Source organism: Protopterus annectens, chromosome 7.part0 (assembly GCF_019279795.1).
Source record: "Protopterus annectens isolate FY-2018-M chromosome 7.part0, PAN1.0, whole genome shotgun sequence".
Taxonomy (NCBI): domain Eukaryota; kingdom Metazoa; phylum Chordata; order Ceratodontiformes; family Protopteridae; genus Protopterus; species Protopterus annectens.
In genome coordinates, this window is record NC_056739.1 from 501431978 (window position 1) to 501447045 (window position 15068).

Below are 15068 nucleotides of genomic sequence, written 5' to 3' on the forward strand. Positions count from 1 at the left end.
ATCTTGTAAGATACATCCCAAATGGGGCATTGTACTCTATGATGGGTCTGATGAGTGATGAGTAGAGGGGCACAATGACATCTTTTGATATGGATGCAAACACTTTTGTGATTAGGTGGGCCCCATAGAAGGATTTTCTAACCACTTTGGCAATGTGATTATCAAAGGATAGGTTACTATCCACTTGGGTCCCCAGATCCCTTATTATGTCTTCCATATTTAGGGGATACCACCTATGTGGTAGTTTGTGGGTACTTTGTTTTTTCCAAAGGGGATGACTATGCACTTTTTGGCATTTAGCTTGAGGCCGTGGTTTTGACAAAAGATATCTGTCTCAATGAGACCCTTTTGGAGGATGTCTGTGTCAGCCAGAGAGTCAATTATAGCTCCCAGTTTGTAGTCATCTGTGAACTTGGCCAGCCATAGTCCTCCTGTCCTAGCCTGTACCTCTGAGAAGTATATGCTGAATAGGAGGGGTCCTAGGACTGAGCCCTGGGGAAAACCACTTGTAACCAGGTTAGAGTCAGACCTAGCTCAAGCAACTCTTACTATGTAGGTTCTGTCCATGAGCCAGTTGGCAACCCATCTTGTGATGTAGGGGTTTATTTTCAGGCTGGTGAGCTTGTCTATAATACCAGAATGGGGAATGGTGTTGAAGACCTTTTTGAGGTCTAGATAGGCTGTGTGGACCACCTTTCCCTCATCTATAGCCTTGGTAACTGTCTCAAAGAAGTCCACCAGGTTTAGCAGGCATGTTCTGCCCTTAACAAAGCCAAACTGTGTAGGGTCCAGTGTTTGGAGGTTCCCAATGTCTCTGTTAATGAGATCCACGATGATACGCTCCATAGCCTTGCAGACCAAGCTAGTCAGCATTATATGGCGATAGTCCCCGGGGTCTGTTGTAGCTCCACCTTTGTGGAGCAGAATAACCGTTGCTGTGTACCACTCTATGGGCACGTAGCCTGTGGAGAGGCTGAGGTTGAATAGTGTGTTTAGGTGAGGGGTTAGTTCATCTTTGAGCTCATGTAGGATGCATCTTCGGACACCGTCCAGTCCCATTGATGATGTGTTTTTGGCTTTGGAGAGGGCTGTTTTAACCTGAGTGTCTGTGATTTCAGGGGCACTGCATTCTTCTAGTATGGTTATGGGCCCTTCTGGGGGTGAGAGGGGGGGTGAAGTTTGCACTGAACCTGTCTGCCAGGATGTTGGCAATATCAGTCGGTTAAGTGTATTTTGTGCCATTCTGCACTAACATCAAGCAAATCTGAGAATTGGCACTTAGATTCTTGAAATAGCTAAAGAATGCCTTGTGGTTATCTTTGGAGTCCTTGGTAATTTTTTTTCGAAGCTAGCCTTGGATTATTTTATGATGGACTGTAGTTTCTTGCTGATACTGATCAGGGATATCTTCCCTTCTTGGGATTTTACTCTTTTCTGTACTAGCTTCCGCCTTCTATTGTATAGCATGTTTATGGCAGGGATCCACCAGACTGGTTTCCTTTTCTTGGATGAGTAAGTCTTGGTTTTGCTTGGGAGAGCACAATCCATGCATTCTTGTAGGTGCCTGTAGAGTGCATTAGTAAAGGATTTTGCAGCTTCGACAGCATTATCTTTTAGCATGGGGGCTTTGAAACTTTCCACCTCGGTTTAAGTAACATGAAGTTTGTTTTTGAAAAGTTTTTCATGGTGGTTTCTTTGACCGGGGGTGGGGGTAGAATGTGGATATCCAGAGTGATTAGTTTATGCTCAGATCTAACCAGTGAGGGGTTGACCTCCGATGTGGAGCACCAGTCATCCATGTTGGTGATGACCAGGTCCAATATGTTGTCACCTCTGGTGGGGGTGTTGATCAGTTGATCCAGGGGGTTTGAGTTTATAAATTCCAGGAAATGTTGAGCAAGGGAGTTAGTACTTGAGTAGTTCTCCCAGTTAATGTTTGGGTAATTGAAATCCTCCAATATCAGGGTGTTTGGTAGGACCTTTATGTGTCCTAGTGTTTCCAGAAATGCAGAATGGGGGTCCTGGGACATGGTGGGTGATCTGTAGCAAATTACAATTTGAATTGCAGTTTTGCCTGTTGTTAGTTGCACGTGGATGATCTCTGAAGCATCGTGCTGTGCCACTAACTTGGAGGTGTGGGTATCCTTGATGAATATGGATATGCCCCCACTTTTAGTATTTTGGTCTGGGTTTTGTGGCCAAAATTTATGGTATGAGTTATAGCCTGGTAGTGCTGGGGTGCTCTCTGGAGCCTTAAACCAGGTTTCTGTTACTGCACATATAGCAATTTTCTCCATACTGAGGAGTGCCTCGAGTGCATGGATTTTGAGGTTTAGACTTCTGGCATTGAGTAACATTACCCTCAGTTTTTTGTTACTTGTGCTATTTATGGCAGTGGGTTTGTCTTTTGAGCCTTGCCTAAAAAAAGGCACTATGGGGGTGGCAAGAACCTTGGCCAGTATTTGATGGCCTAAGTGTGACAGGTGCAAGCCATCTCTAGCAAAGCAGCGTGGCTTGTTGAGCATGTCATCCCAGGCTGATAGACACTGGATCACCTTTGAATGACACTAGAAGTTTAGCCAGTTGTTAAAATTGATAATTTTATCTTTATACCATGGTATCATTCTTGGTAAGAGCAGGATGCTACTCAGGGTCAGGGTAATACAAGCCTGGGCTACATGATCAGAGAGCTCTTCTATGTCTCTTTTCATGTAGTCCTGGGAGGTATGGCTCAGGTCATTCACACCAACATGGACAATGACAGAGTTGTATTTGTACTTGTTCTGGAGTGATCTAAGTGCTTGTGTTATGTGGTGGATCCTGGCACCCGACAGGTAGGTAACAGTAACATTCTCCTTGTTCAGCCTAGTGAGTTGGACTAGAGTATGCCTGACTATATATAAAGAGTCATCTATTAGTAGTGTGTTGGGTACGTTATTTTGCCTTAAGGGCTGTGATTGCATGGAACACTGGTTTTTGGAAGTATGTGTTTCATGGTTTGTGTTGGGGGTGGAGGTTGCTTAGATGTCTGCTTTGGAGGTCTCTGTTGCTTTTGCAGATTTTTATTTAGAGCCTCTGAATATGTTATTGTGTATTTATGTGTGTTTTTTGCCAGTGCTGGTTTCATAGGTCTATGTGAGACTAGTGGTGTGATGCAAGTAATTCCCTTCTCCTCTTGACTGTCTGGTCCAATCTTGAGTTGAGAAAGCTTAGCCTCCAGTTTGGCTGCATATTTGCATCTCACGCATGTATTAGTGTTTGGTGGTAAAAGGAGAGGAATATCTGTATACATGAGGTAGTTGTAACATTGCCTCAAAATGCCCAGATTCACCAGTTGGACTGGAGAGTACATCTGAAACTGCCCTTTGGACATGCCTGGATAGGTACAGTGAACTGTTTTACTGATCGGCTGGTAAGGTCGAATAGAGAGCCTTGTCCAACTCTAAAGTATAGGGGATCTATTGCTAAGGTTTATTAGTTCTTGCTATGAGTTCTGAGCAGGTGTCGGGTTGAGACGTGAAGGGTTTGAGTGCTTAAGTTGAAAGATTGTCTAGTTCCAAGGGAAAAACTGAAAAGCAGACTTTTTGGAGCTGGGAATAGTTATACCATAGCTAAGCGGCATTGCCCGGTGTGCAAAACCATGCAAATGTGGGTTTTATAGCAGGGAAATAAAAGAGAAATTAGCCAAAATGGCCAATAAACTACTAATGTCTGGGCTGAAACCACTACTCCAGGGACAGATAGGCTTCTCAAAGCTCCCCTCTCTCACAGGTGAACAGTGAAACTTCCTTCTATCCACGTAAGGTATGGGCAAACAGAGAAACTTGTAACACAGCCCCGAATTAAGCACAAACCTGAAAACTGGACTTTACTAGCTTAGAAAGGTGGGAAAACAAGTTTTTTTTGTTTTTTTTCAGAAAATAAAGCAGATACAATAAAAAAAACTTTAATTGCACAGAAATGGCTATCACACTTGAGTGTGTAACCACAGTTAAACAGGTAATTTAAACACAAAAACAAATTTGTTAAAGTGCAGGCAGCAAAATAAGTACAATATGAAGCTGAAACAAGCTTTTTAAATCACAGAAACTCTAACAAATTGGCATTTTAAGGGGAATTAGCTAAATGCAGCAAGAAAATGCAGAGAAATGATACCTAATCACTCCAAAGTCTCTATTTTGTCTCTCTGTTGCTGGAGAACTCTACAGGGCAACAGGCAGGATCTTGCTGAGTTGTATACAAGTGTAAAAACCTTGCAAATGTGGGTTTTATAGCAGGGAAATAAAATAGCTAGAAATCAGCCCAAATGGCTAATAAACTACTAATTTCTGGGCTGAAAACCACTCCTCCGGGGACAGATAGGCTGCTCAAATCTTTCCTCTCTCACAGTTGAACAGAGAAACTTTCTTGTATCCAAGAAAGGTATGGGGCAGAAACTTGTAATACAGCCCTGAATTTAGCATTAACATAAAAACAAAAATGACTTTGTTAAAGAGCAGTTCGTAAAATAAGTACAATATGTAGCTGAAATAAGCTTTTTAAATCACAGAAACTCTAAAAAATGATGTTTTAGGCAGAATTAGCTAAAGACAGCAAGAAAATGCAGAAAAATTATATTTAATCACTCCAGAGTCTCTCTTTGGTCTCTCTGCTGGTAAACAACTCCGCAGAAAACCCGGAAGGAGCTTGCTGAGCAGTATACAAGTGCAAAAACCTTGCAAATGCAGGTTTTATAGCAGGGAAAATAAAGAGATAGAAATGAGCCCAAAATGGCCAATAAACTACTAATTTCTGAGCTAAAATCACTCATCCAGGGACAGAGAGGCTGTTCAATGCTTCCCACTCTCACAGGTGAACAGAGAAACTTCCTTCTATATGGGCAAACACAGAAACTTGTAACACAGCCCTGAATTCAGCACTAACCCAAAAACTGGACTATACTAGCTTAGAAAGGTGGGAAAACAGGGATTTTTTTTTATTTTTTTTATTTTTTTCAGAAAATAAAGCAGATACAATAAAAAAACACTTTAAATGCACATAAATGGCCATCACATTTGAGTGTGTAGCCTGCAACAGTTAAACAGGTAGTTTAAACACACAAATGACTTTGTTAAAGTGCAGGCAGTAAAATAAGTACAATATGTAGCTGAAACAAGCTTTTTAAATCATAGCAACTCTAAAAAAATTGGCGTTTAGGCGGAATTAGCTAAAGGCAGCAAGAAAATGCAGAAGAATTACACTTAATCACTCCAATGTCTCCCTTTTGTCTCTCTGCTGCTGTAGAATTCTGCAAGGCACCAGACAGGAGCTTTCTGAGCTGTATACAACTGCAAAAACCTCACAAACACAGGTTTTAAAGCAGGAAAATGAAGGAGATAGAAGATAGCCCAAAATGACCAATAAACTAATTTCTGGGCTGATACCACTCCTCTAGGGATAGATAGGCTGCTCAAAGCTCCCCTCTCTCACAGGTGAACAGTGAAACTTACTTCTATCCAAGTAAGGTAAGGGCAAACACAGAAACTTGTAACACAGCCCTGAATTCAGCACTAACCTGAAAACTGGACTATACTAGCTTAGAAAGGTGGGAAAACAAGTTTTTTTTTCTGGAAAATAAAGCAGATACAATAAAAAAACTTTAAATGCACAGAAATGGCTATCACACTTAAGTGTGTAGTCTACAACAGTTAAACAAGTAATTTAAACAGAAAAAAAAATTGTTAAAGTGCAGGCAGCAAAATAAGTACAATATGTAGCTAAAGCAAATGTATTAAATCACAGAATCTTTAAAAGAATCAGTGTTTTAGATGGAATTAGACAAAGGCAGCAAGAAAATGCAGAAAAATGATACTCAATAACTCCAAAGTCTCTCTTTTGTCTCTCTGCTACTGAAAAACTCAGCCGGGCACCAGGCAGGAGCTTGCTGAGCTGTATATGTGGGTTTTATAGCAGGGAAATGGAAGTGAGAGAAATTAGCCCAAAATGGCCAACAAACTACTAATTTCTGGGCTGAAACCAGTCCTCCAGGGACAGATACGCTGCTCAATGCTCTCCTCTCTCACAGGTGAACAGAGAAACTTCCTTCTATCCAAGTAAGGTATGGGAAAACACAGAGACTTGTAACATAGCCCTGAATTTAGCACTAACCTAAAACAAGTATATATATTTTTTTTTTCAGAAAATAAAGCAAATACAATCAAAAAATCACTTTAAATGCACAGAAATGGCTAGCACACTTGAGTGCGTAGCCTGCAACAGTTAAACAAGTAATTTAAACACAATAATGACTGTTGAAGTGCAGGCAGTAAAATAAGTACAATATGTAGCTGAAACAAGCTTTTTAATTAATAGAAACTTTAAATAATCAGCATTTTAGGGGGAATTAGCTAAAGGCAGCAAGAATATGCAGAAATATGGTACTTAATCACTCCAAAGTCTTTCTTTTGTCTCTCTGCTGCTGTAGAACTCTGCAGGGCACCAGGTAGGAGCTTGCTGAGCTGTTTACAAGCTAAAAAAACATTGCAAATGCGGGTTTTATAGCAAGGAAATGAAAGAGATAGAAATTAACCCAAAATGGCCAATAAACTACTAATTTCTGGGCTGAAACAACTTCTCCAGGGACAGATTTGCTGCTCAACAATCCTCTCTCTCACAGGTGAACAGAGAAACTTCCTTCTATCCAAGTAAGGTAAGGGCAAACACAGAAACTTGTAATACAGCTCTGAATTCAACACTGACCTGAAAACTGGACGATACTAGCTTAGAAAGGTGGGAAAACAAGTATTGTTTTTATTTTGTTTGTTTTTGTTTCAGAAAATAAAGCAGATACAATAATAAAAAACACTTTAAATGCACATAAGTGGCTATCACACTTCAGTGTGTAGCCTACAACAGTTAAAAGGGTAATTTAAACACAAAAAACGAATTTGTTAAAGTGCAGGCAGGACAATAAGTACAATATGTAGCTGAAACAAGCTTTCTATATCATAAAAACTACAAAAAATAGACATTTTAGGAGGAATTAGCTAAAGGCAGCAAGAAAATACAGAAAAATATACTTAATAACTCCAATGTCTCTCTTTTGTCTCTCTGCTGTTGCAGGCAGGAGCTTGCTGAGCTGTAAACAAGTGCTAAAACCTCACAAATGTGGGTTTTATAGCAGGGAAATGAAGGAGATAGATATTAGCCCAAAATAGCCAATAAACTACCAATTTCTGGGCTGAAACCATTCCTACAGGGACAGATAGGCTGCTGAAAGCTCCCCTCTCTCACATGTGAACAGAAAAACTACCTTCTATCCAAGTAAATTATGGGCAAACATAGAAACTGTAACACAGCCCTGAATTCAGCACTAACCTGAAAACTGGACTATACTAGCTTAGAAAGGCGGGAAAAAAGTTTTCTTTTTGAAAATAAAGCAGATACAATAAAAAAAACTTTAAATGCACAGAAATGGCTATCACACTTGAATGTGTAGCCTACAACAGTTAAACAGGTAATTTAAACACAAAAACACATTTGTTAAAGTGCAGGCAGCAAAATAAGTACAATATGAAGCTGAAACAAGCTTTTTAAATCACAGAAACTCTAAAAAAAATCGGCATTTTAGACAGAATTAGCTAAAGGCAGCAAGAAAATGCAGAAAAATGATACTGAATCACTCCAAAGTCTCTCTTTTGTCTTCCTGCTGCTGTAGAACTATACAGGGCACCAGGCAGGAGATTGCTAAGCTGTATACAAATGCAAAAACCTTGCAAACATGTGTTTTATAGCAGGGAAATGAAAGAGATAGAAATTAGCCCAAAATGGCCAATAAACTACTAATTTCTGGCTGAAACCATGCTTCTAGGGACAGATAGGCTGCTCAAAGCTCTCCTCTCTCACAGATGAACAGAGAAACTTCCTTCTATCCATGTAAGGTATGGGAAACACAGAAACTTGTAACACAGCCCTGAATTTAGCACTAAATTGAAAACTGGACTATACTAGCTTAGAAAGTTATGAAAAGAAGTATTTTTTTTTCAGAAAATAAAGAAAATGCAATAAAAAAATCACTTTAAATGCACAGAAATGGCTATCACACTTGAGTGCGTAACCTGCAACAGTTAAACAGGTGAATTAAAAACAATAATGACTGTTAAAGTGTAGCCAGTAAAATAAGTACAATATGTAGCTGAAACAAAGTTTATCAATCACAGAAACTCAAAAAAAGCAGCATTTTAGGGGGAATTAGCTAAAGGCAGCAAGAAAATGCAGAAAAATGATACTTATTCACTCCAAAGTCTCTCTTTTGTCTCTCTGCTACTGAAAAACTCAGCCGGGCACCAGGCAGGAGCTTGCTGAGCTGTATACAAGCAGAAAATCTTGGCAAATGTGGGTTTTATAGCAGGGAAAAGGAAGCGATAGAAAATAGCCCAAATTGGCCAATAAACTACTAATTTCTGGGCTGAAACCACTCCTCCAGGGACAGATAGGTTGCTCAAAGCTCCACTCTCTCACAGGTGAACAGAGAAATGTCCTTCTATCTAAGTAAGGTACGGGCAAACACACAAACTTGGAAGACAGCCCTGAATTCAGCAGTAACCTGAAAACTGGACCATACTAGCTTAGAAAGGCGGGAAAACACATTTGTTTTGTTTTTTTTGTTTTTTTTTTTCAGAAAATAAAGCAGATACTATTAAAAACCACTTTAAATGCACAGAAATGGCTATCACACTGCCGTGTGCAGCCTACAACAGTTAAACAGGTAATTTAAACACAAAAATGACTTTGTTAAAGTACAGGCCATAACAGTGTTTTAGGCAGAATTAGCTAAAGGCAGCAAGAAAATGCAGATAAATTATATTTAGTCACTCCAAATTCTCTCTGCTGCTGTAGAACTCTGCAAGGCACCAGGCAGGAGCTTGCTGACCTGTATACAAGTGAAACACCTCGCAAATGCAGGTTTTATAGCAGGGAAATGAAAGAGATATAAATTAGGGCATTGGCCAATAAACTACAAAGTTCTGAGCTGAAACCACCCTTCCAAGGACAGATAGGCTGATCAAAGCTCCTCTTTCTCACACATGAACAGGGAAACTTCCTTTTATTCAAGTAAGGTATGGGCAAACACATAAACTTGTAACACAGCCCTGAATTCAGCACTAACCTGAAAACTGGACTATATTAGCTTAGAAAGTCGGGAAAACAAGTTTTTTTTTTTATTTTTCAGAAAATAAACAGATACAATAAAAAAAAACTTTAAATGCACAGAAATGGCTATCACACATGAGTGTGCAGCCTACAAGAGTTAAACAGGTAATTTAAACACAAAAACAACTTTGTTAAAGTGCAGGCAGTAAAATAAGTACAATCTGTAGCTGAAACAAGCTTTTTAAATCACAGAAACTCTAAGAAATTTTGCGTTTTAGGTGGAGTTAGCTAAAGGCAGCAAGAAAATGCAGAAAAATGATACTTAATCACTCAAAAATCTCTCTTTTGTCTCTCTGCTGTTGTAGAACTCTACAGGGCACCAGGCAGGAGCTTGCTAAGCTGTATACAAATGCAAGAACCTTGCAAACACTTGTTATATAGCAGGGAAATGAAAGAGATATAAATTAACCTAAAATGTCCAATAAACTATTAATTTCTGGGCTGAAACCAGTCCTCCAGGGACAGATATGCTGTTCAATGCTCTCCTCTCTCACAGGTGAACAGAGAAACTTCCTTCTATCCAAGTAAGTTATGGGTAAACACAGAAACTTGTAACATAGCCCCGAATTTAGCACTCACCTAAAAACTGGACTATACTAGCTTAGAAAGGCAGGAAAACAAGTATATATATTTTTGTTTTTTTTTCAGAAAATAAAGCAAATACAATCAAAAAATCACTTTAAATGCACAGAAATGGCTAGCACACTTGAGTGTGTAGCCTGCAACAGTTAAACAGGTAATTTAAACACAATAATGACTTTGTTGAAGTGCAGGCAGTAAAATAAGTACAATATGTAGCTGAAACAAGCTTTATAATTCACAGAAACTCTAAATCGGCATTTTAGGGGGAATTAGCTAAAGGCAGCAAGAATATGCAGAAATATGGTACTTAATCATGCCAAAGTCTTTCTTTTGTCTCTCTGCTGCTGTAGAACTCTGCAGGGCATCAGGTAGGAGCTTGCTGAGCTGTTTACAAGCTAAAAAACATTGCAAATGCGGGTTTTATAGCAAGGAAATGAAAGATATAGAAATTAGCCCAAAATGGCCAATAAACTACTAATTTCTGGGCTGAAACAACTCCTCCAGGGACAGATTTGCTGCTCAACAATCCTCTCTCTCACAGGTGAACACAGAAACTTCCTTCTATCCAAGTAAGGTAAGGGCAAACACAGAAACTTGTAATACAGCCCTGAATTCAACACTGACCTGAAAACTGGACGATACTAGCTTAGAAAGGTGGGAAAACAAGTATTGTTTTTGTTTTGTTTGTTTTTTTTTTTCAGAAAATAAAGCAGATACAATAAAAAAGCACTTTAAATGCACATAAATGGCTATCACACTTGAGTGTGTAGCCTACAACAGTTAAAAGGGTAATTTAAACACAAAAAACGACTTTGTTAAAGTGCAGGCAGGAAAATAAGTACAATATGTAGCTGAAACAAGCTTTTTATATCATAGAAACTACAAAAAATAGGCATTTTAGGAGGAATTAGCTAAAGGCAGCAAAAAAATGCAGAAAAATATACTTAATAACTCCAATGTCTCTTTTTTGTCTCTCTGCTGCTGCAGGCAGGAGCTTGCTGAGTTGTAAACAAGTGCTAAAACCTCGCAAACGTGGGTTTTATAGCAGGGAAATGAAGGATGAATGTTTATTTGCTAAGTTTTTCTGCATAGTTGCCTAATTTGAGCATTTTCTGGCTTGATAAACTTGATTTCTGCATTAGTAGCTGTATTTAGAGCACAACCAAAAGCTGTTTACTGAATTTCCTGTTTGCACTTAATTTTAAAATCATTTTTTCTCAAAACTTGCATATTTTCTGTCTTTGACCTAGCACCCTTGTGTGGGGTCATTTACTGCACTGTTATAACTTGATATTACTTGTGAACCTCTGCTATCTCTGAAAAAAAACAACAAAAAAAAAATCTTGCTTTTTTCCCACTTTTCTGAGATTTAAAAAAGTTCAGTTACAGGCTTGCTGTTCCTGAACTGTTTGTAAGTTTCTGTGAGGCCATTTTTGCTTGGGCTAAGGGAAAGTCTCTCTGTTGATCAATGGCAGTGAAAAACATTGAACAGCTCCCCTGCCCCCCGTGGGAGTGGTTACTGACTTGAAACTGTAGTTTTATTGACCAGTAGGGGTCATTTCCAAAACTCCTTCATCTTCCTCTCTTAAAACCTAGTTGCCTCGTGGGTTTGGCATCTTTTCAGGCTTGTTGGCTGTTGGTGAAGCACCCACCAAGAGGAGAAAATGCTGAGAGAAAAAGGGAGCCACTTTTGAGATTTTAAGTATTTTTTCTCTGTTTATTTGCTAAGTTTTTCTGCATAGTTGCCTAATTTGAGCATTTTCTGGCTTGTTAAACTTGATTTCTGCATTAGTAGCTGTATTTAGAGCACAACCAAAAGCTGTTTACTGAATTTCCTGTTTGCACTTAATTTTAAAATTGTTTTTTCTCAAAACATGCATATTTTCTGTCCTTGGCCTAGCACCCTTGTGTGGGGTCATTTACTGCACTGTTATAACTTGATATTACTTGTGAACCTCTGCTATCTCTGAAAAAACAAAAACAAAAAAAAAAAAAATCTTGCTTTTTTCCCGCTTTTCTGAGATTTAAAAAAGTTCAGTTACATGCTTGCTGTTCCTGAACTGTTTGTAAGTTTCTGTGAGGCCATTTTTGCTTGGGCTAAGGGAAAGTCTCTCTGTTGATCAATGGCAGTGAAAAACATTGAGCATCTCCCCTGCCCCCTGTGGGAGAGGTTACTGACTTGAAACTGTAGTTTTATTGGCTGTATTGGGTCAATTCCTGGCTCTTTCCAGCCCCTGCTATCAAGCACGCTTTAGCGTGCTTTAGCACAATTTAGCGCGGAGTTGCCACTAGAGCAGCATCGGGCAGCGCCGGTTTAACAAGGTTAAACTTTTTCTGGCTCCATAAAGTCTGTTCTTCATTTTTTCCCTTAGAACTGCTCTACTAGTAATCTAAACAGTATATCCCTTAACTAAAAAGTGCAGCACTTGTTCCTAAAAAGCTTTTTTTTTTTCTTCAAAAAAAAAAAAAAAAAAAAGCTCAGCACTTGTATTAAAAGCATCTTCTTTTCATCTTTTCAGGCTTTGCACTTCTGTATTATACAAAGTCCCTCACTAGCGAACCCCCCCCCAGGAGTAACCACCTCCTTACTAAGTCCTCTCTCATTCAGTTACACCCCAAACTTCTTAATTTCTCTAGCATGTCGAAGGGCCAGATGCTGGCGTCCTCTCCTGTCCAGTTGGTGAATCTGGGAATATTGAGGCAATGTTACGATTGCCTCATGTACACAGACAACCCTCTCCTCCTCCCACATAACACAAATACTTGCGAGAAATGCAGCTATTTAGCCAAACTGGAGGCTGAGCTCTCTCAACTCAGGACTGGCAAGACCAGACAGGAGGAGAAGGCAACTACACACACCACAAAACCAGTCTCACATAAAGCTATCACAACAATGAATCAAACACATAAACACACAAAGACATACTCGGAGGCTCTGAGCAAAAATTTACCTAAACAGCAGAGGCCTCCAAAGCAGACACCCAAGCAGCCACCACCTCATGACACACCACAGGCAACACATAAAACACAAAATCAGTGTGCAAGGCAGTCACAGCCCTTAAGGCCAAATACAACACCAAACATACTTGTCATAGGTGACTCCATAGTCAGACACACTGACGTCCCACTCACCAGGCTGAACAAGGAGAGGGTCACAGTAAGCTGCCTATTGGGTGCTAGAATCCGCCACATAACACAAGCACTCGGGTCACTCCACAGCAAGTACAAATATGACACAGTCATTGTCCATGCTGGTGTGAACGACCTGAGACGTACCTCCCTGGACTACATGAAAAGAGACATAGAGGAGCTCTCTGATTATGTAGCCCAGGCAGGTATGACCCTGACCCTGAGCAGCATCCTTCCTTCACCAAGAATGATAGACATAGAGACAAGATGATCAGCTTTAACAATTGGCTTAATTTCTGGTGTCATTCAAAGGGGATCCAGTGTCTGTCTGCCTGGGATGACATGCTTGACAAGCCACGCTGCTTCGCAAGGGATGGCTTGCACCTGTCACCCCTGGGATTCCGGATATTGGCTAAGGCTCTTGCCACCCCCATAGTGCCTTTTTTAGGCAAGGCTCAAATTCTAAACCTACCACCCTAGTAAACAAAAATGGGAAGAAACTTAGGGTAATGCTGCTCAATGCCAGAAGTCTAAATCTCAAAATGCACGCACTCGAGGCCCTTCTCAGTATGGCGAACATCGATGTCTGTGCTGTGACTGAAACCTGGTTCAAGGCTCCTGAGAGCACCTCGGCACTATCAGGTTTTACCTCATATCATGTGTTCTGGCCCCAAAACTCAGACCACACCACAAAAGGAGGGGTGTATCCATATTCATCAAGGATACCCACACCTCCAGGTTGGTGGCAACGCACGAAGCATCGGAAACCATCCAGGTGCAATTAACCATAGACAAAACTGCTCTACAATTTGTAGCATGCTACAGGCCACCCTCTAAAACTCAGGAACCCCACAGAGCCTTCCTGAAGACACTGGAGGGTATAAAAGTATCTCCAAACACCATTATATTGGGTGACTTCAACTACCCGAATATAGACTGGGAACATTACTCAAGCCCAAACTTTCTAGCCCAAAGGTTCCTGGAGTTCATAAATTCAAATGCCATGGAACAACTAGTCACCGTTCCCACAAGAGGAGAAAATATACTAGATTTCATCATCACAAACATGGGGACAAAATGCTCCACACTGGAAGTATATCCCTCATTGGTGAGATCAGATCATAAACTAATCTCACTGGATATCCACATCCCGACCCACCCCGAACAAAAAAGACCACAGTGAAGAACTTCTCTAAAGCAAACTTCACACTACTCAAGATTGGTGTGGTATCCTTCAAGGCCCCCGAGCCAGTGGAAACCACAACCCAAGCTGCGGAAGCCCTTACAAATGCCTTCTACGAACACCTCCAGGACTGCATGGATCAGGCAATCTCTAATAAAACCAAGACTCTTTCCACCAAGGGCAAACATCCAGTCTGGTGGACCCCAGTCATAAACAAACTTTACAATAAAAGGAGAAAGCTGTTACATGATAGAGCAAAATCCATAAAAGAGAAGACACCTTTGATCATTATTAGTAAAAAAATACGAGCACTCATAAAATCATCCAAGGCCAACTTTGAGAGAAAAATTGCCATAGATTCAAAAGACAATCATAAGGCCTTCTTCAGCTATGTTAGAAACCTGGGTGGAAACTCCCAGATATGCTCAGAATTAGTCCAAAATGATACAAAAATCACTGAACCCACAGACATTGCCAACATACTGGCAGACAGGTTCAGTGCAAACTTCACCCTCTCCCCAAAAGGAGAGATAACTATCCCAGCGGAGTGCAGCCTCCCAGACATCTCCAATGTGCAGGTGAAAGCTGCTCTCTCTAAAGCTAAAAACACAGCATCAATGGGACCAGATGGTGTCCCCGGCTGTGTGCTACACGAACTCAATGAGGAACTAAACCGCACATAAGATAGCTGTTTAATCTTAGCCTTACCACAGGATCTGTGCCCAAGGAGTGGCGTACGGCAACTGTGGTCCCACTCCACAAAGGCGGTGCCTCTACGGACCCTGGTAATTACCGCCCCATAAGCTTAACAAGGCTGGTCTGCAAAGCTATGGAGAGGATCATAATGGAACTCATAAACAAAGACATAGGGGACTTGCAGACATTGGACCCGACCCAGTTTGGCTTTGTCAAGGGCAGATCATGCCTTTTGAACTTGGTCGACTTCTTCGAAACCGTCACCAAGGCCATTGATGAGGGAAAG